General features: G+C 39.2%; 1 protein-coding gene across 1 annotated transcript in view; it reads right to left on the reverse strand.

The window, feature by feature from the left end:
- ANKRD55 (ankyrin repeat domain 55) overlaps window positions 1–12,172 on the reverse strand; it is a 568,067-nt gene that overhangs the window by 178,968 nt on the left and 376,927 nt on the right. The window contains exon 16 of the mRNA XM_049102766.1: window positions 2,334–2,436. The gene's annotated coding sequence lies outside the window, so the exon portion shown is untranslated. The remainder of the gene's footprint in view (window positions 1–2,333; window positions 2,437–12,172) is intronic.

The following is a 12,172-nucleotide window of genomic DNA, read 5'->3' on the forward strand; positions in this document are numbered from 1 at the left end:
GCTGCCAAGTATTACGGGGCAAGATATCACTAATTATCAGTGGACCAAAAACACTGTTAATTTTTCTTAGGAACATTTCAACTTTGGAAAGGGTATCAATTTAAAAATACAAATTAAAATGCTGTTTTTGAGATGAAATGAAGCCATAAGGAATTAAACAATTGGTCAATAAGTGGTATTTTTCTCAAATAATTGTTGAACTGTCTGTTCTAGAAAGGACTACGTGTACAGCAGAGAGGGAGAAGGATAAGGAGGACAGCAGTTGAGGAGGAGGATACGTCTGAGGAATGTGGCCTCAGGACATTGAGGAAAATTGCTACAAAGGAAAAATCTGACAGAAACTGAAGAAGTGAACTTTAATCTCTTGAGGTGTCTGGGCCAAAACACATTTTATGACTTTGATGATAAAAAAAAATCTATATATTTTGAATGTTAAGATAATGAAGATCAAAGCTACAAAATTTGGATGAAAAGAGGATTGATTACTGTCATGTTTCACATTTTGGAAAAGAAATGATAGGATAACCTTTGGATCAGAGTGGCTGAAAAGTGGATATTTGGTGCCTGAAAAAAAAAAATCTTGCAAACATTCACATAGAAAATTCATCATAAGAATGTTGAAAAACACATGAATTCATGCTCCATGGAATGAAGCTTAACGCAGGAGTCTGCCATTAATGAAATAGCTACTATAAGTAGGATTATTTATCCATTGTTTATAAATCCATAAGATTATTAGATTTAAAAAAATCCCACCTTAAATAATAAGACTCTTTCCCATCTAGTTACTTAAGGAACTACTTTAATATTTATTGTCTAATTAGATTCACATCAATCCTGAGAAATGGGTTAGAGCAGGTTTTATCCCCATTTTATATAGTTGGGAAGTCAGGGCACAGGGAGATTATGTAGCTTCATAAGGTCAAGTATAGTTGATAGCATTTCCCAGACCTTGGTCTCTGGACCCGTTAACTGGGACTCTCCACCAGACTATAAGTTGCCCCCAAACCAATTCCTTTGAAGTGCTCAAACCTACCGATGAATGAATATCAAAACAAAACTTGAAAGGGCCTCAAGTACAAAGATCACCAAGAAATACTAACTACAGCCACGCTCAAGTCTTCTCCAGGCTGTCTTCAGGATGTTCGAATGAATTTCTATGAATGGAGAGGAATTTCTATGAACTACCTGGGGTCTGAGACAGGTAACTCATTGACTCACTGTCTGCTGGGATGTCTTTTTGAGAAGTCATTCGACTTCAGAAAGCAGGGCCTTTAGGGTATAGGATGAAAGCTTTGGGGAACCATGGGTAAGACACCTCCAACATGTCAGACTACTGAGACCAAGCAACTGAGTGAGATTCTAGAGAGCTCATGGGCTCCTGAGGTAGTGCTTAGAGTTTGATGGAGAGAAGCACCTCAAAATGGGGATGGGCACAGAAAGAGGCAGTTAGAGAAACCCTGAAGAGGGTTTTTGTTTGTTTTGACTTCTGCCAGTCCTTGGGAACCATGGGACTGTAATAGCATAGGTCTTGAGGACAATCCATGCTGGGATTTGGAAGACCTGTGTGATTCTAGACAAGGCATATGATCTTCCTGGGCATTCACATCTTCATTATAAAAAGAAGAAATTGGACTCAATGATGTCTTTTCCACTTTAATGTGTTAAGTCTTAATTTAGCACTTAGAAAGATCTTCGGCTCACACAAAGTAACCCCATCCAGAAGGAAATTGCCTTTACAGTCTGTTTCAGGACTTGTGGAGGGATTTACAACAGTTAGTGATGGCCTTTGTTGGCTGCCAAATGTCTGGAGAATCCTAGAGCACATGCTGGCATTGTCCTAAGTTGGATAAGTCAGGAAAGAGCTGCAGAGGCAAAGGAGGGACACTGTGGGAGAAAAGTGATTCAGAAATGAGACTGTTCTCTCCATCCAACTCTCAGTCCCCAAACTGGGCTCCTATTGTGGAAATTAGACCTTTGAGCAGTGTTCCATGTGTTTATTCTACTTGTATCAAAGAGGCTTTCATCTCCCTAGAGCAAATTATTAACACATTCCACCAAAGATGTGAGGGTGGAGGCCTGGCCTTGGGAAAAAAAAAAATCACATCATAATAAAAAGCTGCCCGAAACATGAACTTAAGAAAAACTAACATAAAAGCCCCCACTTTTAATGACAGTGGTTGGCTAGATGCCAAGGTCCTTGTGCCCAGAGGAGCATGGCTGGCTGATTCCTTGTCTGTAGGCTGACCCTTCTGTGCCCAGGAATTTTCCATGCCACGGCCAGTGGTATGGGAGGTGGGGCCTTTGCAGGTTCAACAGGTTGAGGCACTCACAGTCAGTTGCCTTCAACGTTAGCTGGAGACCAGATTTTGTTGGCTGAATGAACAGTGACTTTCAGTTCCAGGCAGTAAATCTTTGCTTTTTGAGATTATCTGGCTGCGGGGTGGGGAGAGAAAAATAAAGAGTCAAACAAAAAACACACAAAAAGACCAACAACTTTCAGGTACATCCAAGAGGAGAAACGGACTTAAACTAAAGAGCAATGCCAGTTTCACTAATTATTATTCCCCAAGGCAAAAGGCTGTGGGGAATAGTTTCTAGATAGAGATTATACCATTTTCTACAGCAAGTTCCTTGATTTACAGGAGCCACTTGGTCCTGAGGCACATCCTTTAAGATATAGCTCAACTATATGTGGAAAAGGGCCTCGTGTGAAAGAGAATAGAGGGAATTATTTACTGCTGTTGAAAACCAGGACCCAGGGTCTGACTTTGTTTTTGTTTGCCTTTTTAAAAATGTTTCCTAGTAACACCAAGATATATGATATCACAAATCTCTTGTTCAACAATTATGACAACCAAGATTATGAACAGCCACAGACATGTTGTCTGACATTAGCATTAGCTTCCCCTATTGGGGATAGAGGAGGAGCAGAAAGAATTGAGAAGCTGAGAATCAAGAGGGATCTGAAATACTTCATCTAGTTCAACAGCCAGAGCAACCTTGGGTAAAAGTAGTCTAGGATTTGGAGCTTGGCTTCACCATCTGAAATTGAGCATTTGTGTGTGGGGTGAGGAAGACCTGCCGACCCTAGTGAAGATGGATGAATATCCTTTGTTAATGATCCAAACCACTTCTATAACAAGAAAGGCTCTAAAAAATCCCACAATTTCACCTATAATACACAAGGACTTTTTAACTTGGTTAATCATAAGAAATACCATTTGCTCAGCACTTGACTGCTTCAGAATGCCTCTTAAAACAATATGTTACTGCGATGATTTTTTGCAATTAATATATTCAGAAACTGAATATAATTTTCCCAAGTGTCCCCCTCCATCATCATTACTCTATAACCTGAGGTTCTCAATGAGGGACCCTTCTCCACCACTTTCCCTGCCCTGGGGCTAGGGGAGAGCTTTGGTGATATCTGGAGCCATCCTTTTTTGTTGATGAAGGGAAAAAGAGCCATTGGCATCTAGTGGGTGGAGGCCAGGGATATTGCTCAACATCCTAGAATGTACAGGCTAGCCTCCCTCCTCCCCAAATTATAAAGAATTAGCCACCCCAAAATGTTAATAGCACCAAAACTGAGAAAACTCGCTCTACGTATTCTCATCTTATAGTTCCTTTTTTGACTTCAATGACCATTTCTGTACTGACAAATGTCAAATTCATTATTTTTATTATTTTTCAAACTTAATATTCCTATTTTTTTTAAGATTTTATTCGTTCATTTATGAGAGAGAGAGAGAGAGGCAGAGACAGAGGCAGAGGGAGAAGCAGGCTTCATGCAGGGAGCCCAACGCGGGACTCGATCCTGGGTCCCCAGGATCACACCCTGGGCTGAAGGCAGGCGCTGGACCACCAAGCCACCCAGGGATCCCTATTACTTATTTTCTAATTGAGAAACTTTACCTGGTTATTATGTGGGAACCTTAAACACAACATGTCAAAAACAGATCTCCAACTTCTATATTCTGATCTCAATCACAGGCCCTACCATCTAGGGTTTCTCAAGTTAAAAACATGATTGCCATTCTTGACCTTTTCCTTCCTGTTCTATTCTTCACTTGCTCCATTCCAATCATTTGGTAAGCCTTTTAAATATACCTGAGAAACATCTCTTGCAATTGGCCTTTCCTTCCCATTGACATCATTTTAACATTAGTCCTTACCATCTCAGGATAAACTGTTGCCTTAATTTGAAAATCATGCCAGGCACTATTCTCAGCATCCATGAAATATTGTTATCATCTTCATTTTGCAGATGAGGGGAAAAGGTAGAGAGTAAAGCTACCTGGTTAAGAGAACAGGGGTTGATCTCAGACAGACTCTTTGCTGTCAACTACTACACTCTGCTGCCTTCTGATTCATCATCTTAAACTTGTCTTCCATCTTTTCCTACGTGAATAAAATGTTCCAATTACCCTGAAGATCTCCTTCCTCTTGGAACTTTCTAGAGCTTTTCATATTTCTGTGTCATTGAATATATTTCCCCCACCTGGCCTACCTTTTCTTCTTTCCTACTGGCTAGCTCCTGCCCATGCTCCAAGGGCCAGCTCAGGTAAAAGATCTTCAAAGCCATATATCATGACTTATACATATCTTCAATCTCTAGCACTGTATCTGTTTCATAATAGGTACCCAAATATTTGCAAAATAAAATTACTTTTTCTTTCTACTACTTCCAAAGCAAAGTTACCTTGAAAATGTTGTCTAGTGAAAACAACTCCATCAGTATCCCATCCCCCCTCAAGGCAACTTAGAAGTTAATGCTTACATATAGGTATATACAAAGGTGAGCTTCTTTAAAATATATTCACTCTATGAGTTGGATATATATATATATATTTTATTGACTATATGAGTTTAAAGAGATGGCATCAAATGTTCTGAAAGGCATTAAACACTTGTAAGTTTTGTTTATGACCCCAAACTTCTGCTCCAGTTTGAAAATAAATCTCTTGTCTTTGACCTGATAAAACAAAAAATTTGTTACAACAGAGTGCTGTGTTTCAAATAATTCATTTCAGAGTAAAGAAGAAATTCAAAAGATATTTACATTGGAAAGTCTACCCCAAGTTCACGTTATTTTAACAACTTTCCTCTCCCTCTCCCCTGTCCCCTGATACCATGAAAGCTTGAAGTAAAGACACAATATGGTGCAAGGATTTAAGGTCATTCTAATTTCTGTTTCCCTCATGACTAGCATAAGGCATATGGGAAGACAAATATTTCCTGCAAGCACCATTTTTGTCATCAGCAGAAGAGGGAATTATATAGTGTAGAAAAAAATTCTTTAGCAAGACCATAAAGCCTTTATGCTTAGAAACAAAACCTGTTTATCCCTTGGGCCATTAATTCTCCCAAACCATTAGCAATTGGAAGACAAGAACAAAATGGAAAATAAACAAAAAATGTTTAGAACTAGGGGAGTGGAGATTTGAACACCAATCAAATTAGGCCCCAGACATGATTAGAGTATGAACAAAACTTTCTTCAGAGGCTGTGAGGGTTAAAATGATTACTGAGATATGGCCTTCAGAAGATAGGGGGAAATGTAATAAAGGTCATTTTTTTTCCTGTAGCTTTTAGTAATATTAGAGTCAAATCCTGCATTTTTTTTGTTAGCATGACATTTTTTACCTCTTTTCTCACCAAATAGGGTAACAATTCAGGATGAGCACCTTTTTATGGATAGTTTCAGTATCCTCTCCATAGCATCTTTGTCTCTGAAAACTCATAATCAAGGTGGAATTATATTCATTAGTACCCCTTTTGAGGGCTCCTGAGGTATCAATCCCAAACACATTAGTTACATGTGCAAGAATCGCAAATTAAATCTGTATATACTCAGGGAAGTGAAAGGTTGTTATGTACATACCCAATCAGTCACAGGGCAGTACCAGCTTTGTATGAAGGTGTGTTTTCTTTAGGTCATTTCCTATACGGCTTTGTGGGAAATTAGGAATGTTCTTCTTTTGGGCATAACTCCTTCACTCTAAAGAACAACTAAAATGGTTGTAGAGGCTGCTCTTAGCTTTCTAAAACCAGGATTTCCATATTAACTTGTTTTTCATGGCTATTCTCATTGCCCAGAATGTTCCCTCACATCCTTCTGTTTCTCACTTCATCTAGTTCATTATCACTTCAATCTCAACTTAAAATCACTGCATTTTGTTGGCCTAAAAGATAAACTAGGTTATAGTTTTTGTTTAGACCATCCATTGTTAACCTCGGCTACACATAAAAACAACCTGGGGGAGCTTCTAAAAACTACTTATTACCAGGCCCACCCTGGATCAATTAAATTTGATTATCTAGGATGGGCATGGATAGCAGTACTTTAAAAAATAGCTCTGGTGGTATTATGTAGCTCATGCTGAGAACTTCTGTCTTAGAGCATAACTCTCTTTGTATCTCCATAGGAGTTCTAAACTATTTGCAAATATTGGTTCACTGTCTTCGTCACTATATCATATAATAAAGTGGGGAATTTTGTTCACCAGGAAATCCCAATGTGAGAGAAAGAACTCATTTTCCAGGTGTGTGGTCCCCTCTCTAGGAGCAGGAGGGGGAAACTAGGTGGTGAGATGCTTCATGGATCTTCTGGGTCTTCTCTAATCAGACCACAAGAGACTATTAACTCTAGGAAACAAACTGAAGTTGCTGGAGAGGAGGATGGTGGGAGGATGGGGTAACTGAGTGATCAGCATTAAGAAGGGCACTTGATGGAATGAGCACTGGGTACTATATGCAACTGATGAATCACTAAATTCTACCTCTGAAACTAATTATACACTATATGTTAATCAAACTGAATTTTTTTTTAAAAAGCAAAGATCATTTTTAAGTTTAGTTTGAGTTGCTAACTGTGTTTGTTTGAAGGTTACTCCATGAAGAGACTGTATAACACGGATATTGAGTCAATAAATGAGTGAATAAGTGAGGGAGGAGGGAGTAATTGAGAAAGAAATACTTTTTACATCTGATTCAACCTCAAGTTTCCACATATAGGCTCTCATCATTAATACATTTTTTTTAAAGATTTTATTTATTTATTTGAGAGAGAGAGGGAGAGAGCAAGAGTGAAGGGGAGGGGCAGAGCAAAAAGCAAATTCACCACTAAGCAGGGAGCCTGATGCAGGACTTGATCCTAGGACCCTGAGATCATCACCTGAGCCGAAGGCAGATGCTTAACCAACTGAGCCACCCAGGCGGCCCTCCTTAAGACTCTTTTAACAGACCTTTTTTTTTTTTTTTCATTCCTCACAGACATTGGCACATGTATCTAACTGCATATTGAACCTCTCCACTTGGAAGTTTAAAAGATGTTTTAGACTTGAAGTTCAAAACTAAGGAGGATTGGAAGCTCAGTTTTAGATGGATTTATTTGGGTATTTGTTATGGACTTTCAAAATACTGAATCCCAAATCTCAATTTTGGCTTCTCAAATAGGCAAGTTCTAACATGAGCTAAGAATGGCAGACAGACAAATAAGCTTAAGACACAGAAGAGTGGATTTGCCACTAGAGAAATGTAGTGTTATGTAATATGAGGTATACTTCTAATCCAAGGACTACCCTTGCAGACTGCCACTGGAATGTGGTCCCTCCTTCTGCCACTTCCAAGAAATATCAGGTATAAGAAATAAGTAGCAAATGTAAGCTAAGAAGGGAATGAGACTGAGGAATGAGGGAAGGAAAGCGTATACTGCTCTATACCTCTGTACTTCCTGCAAGAAAGAACTTGCTATTCCTCGTTTCATTAATCCAGTTAAATAGTTCTCAGGGCCTTCCAAACGTCAGACTATGTTCTAAGCATTGGGGACATCATAGCAAAAAAAAAAAACAAACAAAATTCCTTACCTTATTCTCATTGATCAAACATTCTAATTGGGGCAGGAGGAAAACAAATGCAGCACATGGTGTAATGGAAGAATTATGGAGGATGTACAGCAGGGACAAGGGATAGAGAACGTAGGAGGCACTGCCATTTCAAGTTGGGTTGCCAGGATAGGCCCAAATGAGAAGGTGACAGTAGAGTAAATTCCCAGGGAGGTAAGGAAGTAAGTTATGTGGACATTTGGCATAAAATGTAGGAGCAGAGAAAACAGACAAGTCCAAAGGTCTTGAGGTAGGAATCTTAAAAGCTCTAGAAGGTAGGTGTTTGGTTTCTATTCTGAGTGAAATAGGGGGCTTTGGTGGGTGAGTGATGTGATCTGACTCACACTTTATTGGGATCGCTCTGACTGCAAAGTTGAGAACTGAGTGATGGGGATAGGAGTAAAAAGACCAAATGGCGAGGCTGGTACAATATTGCAGGTGAGAGATGAAGATTAGGGGGATGAAGGTGGTCAGAAGTGTTTAGATATGGGATACACTTTAAAGGTGGAGCTGACAGCATCAGCAGCTGGATTAGACAAAGGGTGTGTGTGTGTTGGGTGTGTGTGTGTGAGAGAGAGAGAAAGAGAGAGGGATCAAGGATGGCTTCAATGTCTGAGGCCTGAGCAGCTAAAGTGGGGAAAGCTCTGGTAGGAGCTGGTACTAGCTCCGAAGCTGAGTACTTTCTGAATGTCATGGGACACATGATGTGCAAAGAACTTCTCAGCCAATTTAGGCCAACCTCTTCACTGAGGGAACTGAGGTCCTAAATAGCAGGAGGTAGCTGGGTAGCATGATAGGCACTGAAATCAAATGTCTTGTGAGTATTGCTCAGGGACAGTTGGTCTAGAGTAGAGACAACATGCCCCCTTAGGTGAATACAGGGTTAGCAGATGCTATTGTGGTGGGACCACAGAAGCCTGGCAGGCAAACCACTTCAGGGAAAGCAGAAACCACATATTTTAGGGGGCTCTGAGTAAGTCTTCTCCAAGTGAAGCTGTCAGCATGTCCTGGGCTACAGTTCCCCTCCTTAAGGGCTGAGAATAAGAATAAGTGCATGATGGTGAGATTCTGGGTAGGGAGAAGAGGTTGAAGACCTTTAGGTGAAACAATGGATTGGGTGGAATCTTCCTGAAAGTCAGAACTGCTTGTTGTTCCTGTTCCTGTTGCAGTTGTTCTAGACAACGGTACTAAAGAGCTGAGTGTGGGTGTGTTCTTTCTTGATATTGACAATGAAAATGGCCCTCTTTTTAAATGTTTTGGACTGCTTCATCATTCCTTGCACATAAGCATTTTGAATCTTCTATTTTTGGTGACCTCTAGCCAACCTAAGCCCTCCCATTTTTGCACAGTTGCTTCCTGGCTTGGGTTGGAATCCAACATAGCAGAGGCAGGGAAGAGACTTGCTTCACAAGGCTAATCTTCTGTCCTTGAAGCTCCCTTCAGTCCTCCCCCATGGTCTTGCCTCTCTGCCACTCCAGCTTCCTGGTTAGGCACACTGCTTTGTCTGGGGTTCTTTGCTGACACAGGACAAACAATAAGGGCACTGAGGCCTTATGGATGAGGGAAGGTGAATGCTTTATTAAGAGAGTGTCTCCCTGTGTCCATGCCTCCTCGTGTCACCATTCTCTTTTGCAGCTCAATGACTTTCAAGGTCCAAAGCCATCAAGAGGCTTCTCCAGGAAGCCAAAGCAAGCCTGTGCAAGCTCAGGATGAGCACACACAGATTTGGCATTCTTGGGATGTTCTTCAGTAACACAACAGGATCTGAGCTGGATTTGATACCTCATCCCATAGTATTCTTATCTTCAAGGGTCTCAAATGAAGGCAACACAGCAACAAAGAAGAAATGCTGGTAGTGGGCTTCAGAACCATATATTACCATCTTCTTTTTGGATTGATTGTGGCAGATTCCAAGGGAAACTCAAAGGGACTGAAAAAATGAAAGGCTAGGTTTATTGTTTTGTTCTGTTTTTAAAGATTTATGTATTTGAGAGAGAGAGTGCATGTGTGTGGGGGGAGGGGCAGAGGGAGAAAATCTCAAGCAGAATCCCTGCTGAGTGCAGAGCCCAACTCTGGGCTTGATCTCATGAGCCATGACATCACAACCTGAGCCAAAATCAAGAGCTGGACATTAACTGACTGAGCCATCCAGGTGCCCTTGAAAGGCTAGGTTTTTAATGAAGTATGTAAGTAACTAAGATAAATAATGTCAAATGAAAAAGATGTAAGTCTGTTTTTAGTATTTTTTAAATTCATTAAAGGGATTACCCAGAGTTTAAGAACAAAGTAAAAAGAGAATGGCTTGTATTAGTAAAATGAACAAATATGAAAGGGTATGTTTAGTATTTATAGAAGTTTCTAGGAGAGACTTCTGGATTTATATCTTTAGTGATATACTGATATATAGATTTAATGCAATCCCAACTATCTTGAAAAAGAACAAAGTTAGAGGATTCACATTTCCCAATTTTAAAACTTACTACAAAGCTACAGTAATCAAGACCATGTGGTACCAGCGTAAGGACAGAGATATAAACCAATAGAATAGAACTGAGAGCCCAGAAACTGTTATGTTTATAGCACAATTCGTGCATCCATCCATTTGTTCATGATATTTGGGTGGTTTCTGGCGTCTGGATGTTACAAACAAGGCTGCTATGAACATTTTTATATAAGTCTTTGTATGGACAAGTCCTGTCATTTCTCATGAGTAAATACCTAGGAGTGGAATGACTATATCACATAGTAAGTATGTTTAATTTTTTCTTCATTTTTATGGTTAAGAATACACAACATAAAATTTGCCATCTTAACCACTTTTGAGTGCAGAGTTTAGCAGTGTTAAGTATAGTCACACATTGTGAAACAGATCTCCAGAACTTTATCTCGCAAATCTCAAATTCTGTATTCACTAGACAACTCCCTTTTCCCCCTGGCCTCAATCCCTGGTAACCACCATTCCACTTTCTGTTTCTATGAATTTGACTATTTTTAGATAAGCAAAATCTTAAGTATTTGTCCTTGTGTGACTAGCTTATCTCACTCAGCACAATATCCTCAAGTTTCTTTCATGTTGTAGCATGTGACAGGATTCCCTTCCTTTTTAGGGTTGAGTAATATTCCATTGTGTGCATAGACTGCACTTTGTTTATCTATTTACCTGCCGAGGACATGTGTGTTGCTACCACTTTTGGCTACTGTGAATAGTGTTATGAACATGGGTATGAAAATATCTCCCAGTATTTTTTAGCTTTTTAAGTAACTGCCAAAGTATTTCCTAGAATGATTGTCCCAAATTACATCCCAAGGAACAGTGCATGACAGTTTCCATTCTTCTACATTCTCATCAACATTTGTTATGGTCAGTCTTATTAATTTTAGCCATTCTTATAGATATGTAGTGGTATTTCACTGTAGTTTTAATTTGCACTTTCTTAATGACTAATGATGTTGGATATTTTTCCATGTGCTTATTTCTATCTTTGTATCTTCTTTGGAAAGGTTGAGAACCTTTAGGTAAAACAATGGATTGGGTGGAAACTCTCCCCAAATCAGAGCTGCTCGTCATTACTATTCCTGCTGCAGCTGTTCTAGACAATAGTACTAAAGGGCTGAGTGTGGGCGTGTTTTCTCTTGACACTGATTGTGATAATGGTCTTCTTTTTAAATGTTTTGGACTTCATCTATTCAAATCTTCTATGCATTTTGCAATTATTTATTTTCTTATTATTGACTCTAAGTGTTCTTGACATGTTTCTAATGCAAATCCTTTAAGAGAAATGTATTTTAAACATTTTCTCCCAATTTGTATCTGATCTGATCATTCTGTTAATGATATCTTTAAAGAGCATAGGCTTTAATTTTTATGAAGTTTAACTTGGCAGTGTTTTCTTTTATTGATCAAAATTTTTGCCTAACCTAAGGTCACAAACATTTTCTCCTGTGTTTTACTCTAGATGTTTTGTACTCTTGTAGGTTTAAACTTTAAGTCTATGATCCATTTGAGTTAACTTTTGCATATGGTGCAAAATGTGGATCAAGATTCATATTTTTGCATCTGGATATCCAATTATTCCAGCAGTCTTTGCTATCTACTGAACTAGCTTTGTAACTTTGTTGAAAGTCAGCTGCCCATATGTGAGTGGGTCTATTTCAAGGTTCTCTATTCTATTCTACTGATCTATCTTTATACCACTGCCACAATATCTTCATATAGTAGCTTTCTAAGTCTTGAAATCAGGTAGCATTAGCCCTCCAACTTCTCCAACTTTCTTCTTCTTTTT

The sequence above is a fragment of the Canis lupus genome, chromosome 2 (assembly GCF_003254725.2).
Source record: "Canis lupus dingo isolate Sandy chromosome 2, ASM325472v2, whole genome shotgun sequence".
NCBI lineage: Eukaryota > Metazoa > Chordata > Mammalia > Carnivora > Canidae > Canis > Canis lupus.